The sequence below is a fragment of the Equus przewalskii genome, chromosome 3 (assembly GCF_037783145.1).
Source record: "Equus przewalskii isolate Varuska chromosome 3, EquPr2, whole genome shotgun sequence".
NCBI classification, from domain to species: Eukaryota; Metazoa; Chordata; class Mammalia; order Perissodactyla; family Equidae; genus Equus; species Equus przewalskii.
Genome location: NC_091833.1, coordinates 61,236,679 through 61,243,179, shown reverse-complemented (window position 1 = coordinate 61,243,179; position 6,501 = coordinate 61,236,679).

Here is a 6,501-nt window from a genome sequence, read left to right as displayed (position 1 = left end):
CCGATGCCCAGCGCCATCATCACTGTAGACAAGAAGACAAGAATAGATTTGAATGTTACAAAAGTGGCATTGCAAGAGGACCAGGAAGTATTTAGATTTGAGACTTTGTTCCCTATTATCATGACATGAATGTACAAAGCATCTAAAAATCCATTCCTCTCATTCTTCCCCTTGCTACTGTTTTCTTACATTATTTTAAATAAATGTATGTGTATTTGTGGTGGGTGCTCTTTGAAGAACATTAATGTAATGGGGTGAATCACAGTCTGGTTCCTGGCTCGACAAGTATGTTACCTACATGCAAAACAAAACAACCTTTATAATGTGCAGGGAATATCTTGACAAAATTGACCAATAATAAGCCTAATTCCAGCAACTGTCTCATAGAATTTCATGAATGAAAGGTGCCTGAAGCATCATTTCCATCCTTCTGTAGCATACCATTCACCAAATCCTTGCCCAGTGATCATCTACCAATTGGTTCCCAGTCTCACCTGCACATTGTCACTTGAGTTTTAAATGTCTAAATGCCCAGGCCCTCTCCCAGAGCTCCTGATTTAAATGGAGTGGGATGTGTCACTGGCATCTGTACTTTTAAAAGATGCCTAGACGTTTCCTATATACAGCCCGTGTTGAGAACCTCTTATTTACCTCTGCTTGAACATCTACAGTACACATTTTCCTTAACCTCATTTGTTAAACATTTATTGTGGATGACTCAAGTATAATGCCAGCGGTCCAAGACAGAAAAGCCCTGACTTTGAGACCTTTACTACCTAGTTGGTGGGAGAGAGTGTGTCTTGTCAATACAGAACAGTAAATAACTGGATGAAGTGTGTCCCAGGGATCCATGGGGGCCCAGGGCATGCTCACCTAGCTCAGACTTAATGAGTCAGGGAGGACTTCCTGGAGAGATGCTACCTGAGATTATCCTAGAAGGATGAGTAGGAGTTATGTAGAGAAGATCATTATAGGCACAAGCAAAATTACAAAGTCATCAAACAGTATGACCCGAAAGGGAAAATACATATAATGGTTCCATATTACTGAAAGAGGAAGTGTGAAGTCAACAGAGGCTGTAAAGGAAGATGGAGTGGTAAGGGCAGGGTCACATAGGACCTTTAACTCATATTTGGGTCATGAGGAACCATTCAAGCCAGTTGATCAGGGGTAGAAACTTGATCAGATTTGCAATTCCAAGAGGTCATCAGGCAACCATGTGAGGGAAGGCCTTAAGCCAAAGCCAAAGGTCGGAAGGTTGGCTTGGAAGCAGCTGAAATATTCCAAGTGAGAAATGAAGAACGCCTGAAGCCGGGAAGTTAAAATAGGGCAAGAAAACTCAACACGTATTGAAAGATTCTATTTTTATACATTAAAAATACAAAAACAAGGTGATTTGTTATAAAAACAAGGCTGAGGGTAACGAGAGAGTGAGTAGGAGAAGAACTCTAAGATGATCCTCGGCTTCCCTGCTTCGGTGGCTAGGAGGATGGTGACATCATAATTTTAAGTAGGGAATCACTTAAACTGCCTTGTTGAATATTCTAGATGGGAAGCATGGCTTTTTATTTATCCTTGACTGAAGAATGGCTTTTCTCTATTTTGTAAAGTCATCCTTTCTGATTTGTTATGGATTTATGAGGAAATAAGTACCAGTCTAGTCAATTAGTCAACTGAATCAACCGTGGCCTTCACCTCACAACTGAGATTGCGCATAGGAGGGGACGAAGACCAGGGCTGCAAGTGTGATGATGAATTCAGCTTTGTGTCTGTCAAGTATGAGATGTCAGGAGATGTCTAGTAAGCAGTTAGATATACAAGTCTGAAGTTCAGTGAGGGGAAGAATTATGGATGGGAAGTTGTCAAAACATACATGGTAACTGCAGCCACAAAAGTACCCAAGATTACCAAAGGAGGCTATAATGAGTCCAAAGAAAATGTATTTGTATTGACAAATCTTGGAGGGAGGACCCAGGCTACTCTAGCCACTGCAAAGGTTCTAGGTACTTACCTGCTATCCCATGTACTTTTCTAGCCCTTAAAATAAGATAAAAGTTTATTAAACAGAGTGGAGTAGAAGGAAAATAAAAATACTGCCTTTATAATAACAATAATAATGTTAAACTTATTGAGTGGTCAGATATCCTACAGACTGTTCTGAGGGCTTTACACATAGTAATTCATCTAATGGTCATAACTTCCTTAGAAAGTAAATATATTTTATAGATAAGTAAAGTAAGGCTCAGAGAGATTAAGTAACTTCTTCATCGTCACACAGCTAGTAAATGACAGAGTCAGGCTCTCTGGCTCCAGAGCTGATCCATGTAAACTCCTCTCTCTACTACTTCTCCTATAGTCAAGGTGTTTGTTTTTGGTTTGGAGAATGCTATCCGCATACCAGTTTAGCATGGTTTAAAACTGCTACTCATAAGATAGCTGGTTTATTTCTTCAAGACTTAGATAAGATGACATTTTTTGTCTTCCTGTGCTGCCTTCACAAAACTTCCCAATCTATACCCTCCCTCACTGTATAGAATACACACTTCAGAGTTAGCCCACCCAAGGGGTAAGAAAGCTGGAACATTTATCCATAAATTTTCAAATAATTGTTTAAGAGCTGTTCCTGGGGTGGGAGAGATTAGTTCCCTGGAACTTCCGACATGTCTCATGTGTAGGTAAAGTGAACTCCAGTGGCCAAAGAAAGTCCTCAGGCAATGAGATACTGTAGATCAGGCTGCAGACAGGGCCAACATGCTTACAAACAGAAATGACATAGGGTATATGGATGGAGTGCAATGAACATCTGTTAAAGTGGCTGGCTTACTGCTGAGCAATGCAACTCTTACTTTGGGGCTACTTTTCATTTGTTCAATAAATAATTACAAATAATCATTAAGCTCCAACTATGCACCAGGCAAGCATAGGTTACCAAAAAGCAACGTCTCATAAGTGCTAAGGAGAAGTATCCATAGAGTTAATACCAGAAAGGAAATGGCAGAGGAAAAAAATTTAGTGTCAGACTAGATAATCATCCTGTCAATAATTAATAATTCACTTTGTAGATGGATCTGACCTTTATGAGGTATGACTAAAGTAATGATATTGGTTTTCTTTCTTTTTTTTCTGAGGAAGATTGGCCCTGAGCTAACGTCTGTTGCCAATCTTCCTCTTTTTCCTTGAGGAAGATTGGCCTTGAGCTAACCTGTGTTCCAGTCTTCCTCTCTTTTATGTGGGATGCCCCCACAGCATGGTTTGACAAGTGGGTCTAGGTCTGTGCCTGGGGTTCGAACCGGCAAACCTTGGGCCACCGAAATGGAGCACACAAACTTAACCACTATGCTACTGGGCCTGCCCCAATACTGGTTTTCTTCTGTGGCTTATAAATCAACAGAATTACTTGTAATATCTCATGCAAATATATTCAAATTAACCTCCAATCTCTCAAATTACATACATATACTATGTTTATTTAATCATTAATTTAATAAATATTTATTGAGCATTTACTATAAGCATAGTGATGCTTTGGACAGTGCAATCCAACCTTCTTCCAGGTCTCTCTGGAGAGACCAAGTGTGTCATAAACTGCTCTGGATGTGTATGTGTGTGCATGCTGGTGGTGAGGCACTTGACAGGTTGGGTTATAAAGTCATAATGCAATGCAATTAGGAAATAAATTTTTTAAAGGATAGCAAAAACTGATATATGTCTGGACCCTAATGCCATATAAAATCTCTTGAGTTAAAAGTTATCTTAAGGAAAATTACAAAGTACTTAGAAATGAATGAAATATTTTATTTTATTTTATTTTATTTTATTTTTTTCTGCTTTATCTCCACAAACCCCCCCTGTACACAGTTGTATATCTTAGTTGCAGGTCCTTCTAGTTGTGGGCTGTAGCACGCCGCCTCAACGTGGCCTGACGAGCACTGCCATGTCCGTGCCCAGGATCCGAACCCTGGGCCGCCGCAGTGGAGCATGTGAACTTAACCACTCGGCCACGGAGCCGGCCCCGAATGAAATATTTTATTTGTCAAAATTTGTAAGGCACAGCTAAAATAGTACTTAGTATACAATTTGTAGATTCAAATATATTTATCAGAAAATAAGAAAAGCATAAAAAGGAAAAACTTAAGCTAAGAGTTTAACTCAAAAATTAGGAAAAAAGCAGTAGAATAAACCCAAGAAAGATAAGAAGGAAATATTTTTAAAATGGCAGAAATAGATGACAAAAATAATTGGAAAAAAAGCCAAAATGTTATTCTTTGGAAATATTAACAAGATAGGCCTCTGTTAAAATTGATCAAAATAAAGAGAAGATACAAAAAAGGAAAGGTAGAAAGAAAAAGGAGAAATAACTACAGGAACAACAGATTTGAAAAGTGAAAAAAGAGAAAGTACCAGGATCCACATACATAAATAAATTTTAGTGGCTTAAGAGATAAGTTACTATCTTTAATAAACAAAATATAAAGGGAAGGTACTCTAAGGTTGTTTAATTCATTGGTCCAATAATAATATCAAAGATCTAGGTCCTTTCCTCCTTGAAGATATTCTATCCTCATAGTTGCAAGATGGCACTAATATATAAAAACTCTAGATGTAATGGATACATTTCTACAAAAATACAAAAGAATATACAAGGGGCCAGCCCAGTGGCATAGTGGTTAAGTTTGCCCACTTTGCTTCAGGGGCCTGGGGTTTGCAGGTTTGGATCCTGGACGCGGATCTAGCACTGCTTGTCGAGCCACCCTGTGGCAGTATCCCACATGAAACAGAGAAAGATTGGCACAGATGTTAGCTCAGGGCTGATCTTCCTCACAAAAGAAAAAAAAAGAATTTACAAAATGTTTAATAGGAGAAAATAGAAAACTTAAATGAATAAGAAATAAAAAATTGAAAATGCGATCAGAGTTCATGCTGCCTGCCCCCCAAAAAACCCAACCCATGTGGTTTTACAGTTGTTCAGAATGTAAAGAAAGAGTGAAATCTGCCCAGTTTATAGTATGGTGCCAGTGCCAATCTGTACAAGGGCAATGTATGAAAGAATATCAAGGGCACATTTTACTTACATACATAGATGTGAAAATTCAAAAATATATTTAAGAAATTACATCATGAAAGTAGAGTTTTGCCAGGAATGCAAGGACGGTTCAACATCAGAAAGCATATCATTGGTATATAAAATAGAGTAAAAAACCATAGAATTTTCTCTGTTATGTAATAGAGAGTTAAAAAATATTATCTTATTAAAGGCAGAAAAAGCATGTAAATGCAAAATCTATTTACAGTTTAAAATAATTTTGAAACTAGGAATAGAAGGACATTTTCTGAGCTTAATAAAAGCTATATACTAGAATGTACAGCAGAATTTATACTTAATCTATAGATGCTATCCGTTTAAGATTAGGAATGAGGCAAGGATGCCCATTATCACTACTACTGTTTAGCATAGTACCAAAATTCTGACCAAAGTCGTAGGAAAAGAAACAAATATAGGAGATATAAGAATTTGTAGGAAAAAGATAAATCTGTTCTTGTTTGCGGATAAGATGACAGTCTACCTAGAATATCCAATGGAAACAATATGCTTACTATTAGATTTTATACGAGAATTTCATGAGATCGCCAGGTATAATATAAAATTCCAAAATTAATAGTATTTTCTTCAATGACAAATTAACTCAATCTTAAAATAAAAAGTAAAATAGCAAGCACAATTGCTAGCAAATCGTGAGATACACGTGCATTAACAATGAACACATTAGGTTTCATTTAAGACAAATTTAGATATCTGTTAAAAGACAACAAAGAAATCTGTCATGGAGAGTCAGTTCTTTCTTTTAGACTTTAGGATGTAAAGAAGTTAATTCTCTCCTGAATAATCTTTAAATTTAATAAACTGCTAATCAAAATTGTAATGGGTATTTTGAGGGACTTCATCCATCATATTTTAAAGTTTGCATGGGAAAATAATAGTCCATGAAGATCTTCCGTTTTGTTAAAAATAAAAAGCAAAAAGGAGCCTTATATATAAAGACATATACCAAGTAAAGTAGTAAAACAGTGTGGCTCTAGCATGAGTACGGACAAATAGACCAATGGAACAATGCAGAGAGCTCAGAGACAATTTATTACATGATAAGATAGCACTATAAATTAATGGGAAAAAAATTGACTGCTCAGCAAATGTAGAGAAAAAGGTCTTAGAAGGTGGAGAAAAATAAGATCAGATGACTACCTCATGGTCAAAGGTGAATCCCACAAGGCTTACACATCTAAATGTGAAATGTAACACTACAGAGTTAATACAAAATAAGGCAGGAAAATATACTTACGCATAAGGTTGGAAAAGGATTTAAACAAAACTCCACAATTAAAAAAAGGGGAGAGAAAAAATCACTATCTTTGATTGTCAAAATTAAGAAGTCCTATTAAAAGAAGAATGTCATGGACAAATTTGATAGACAGTGGACAGAATGGGAGAAGCAATGTGCAATG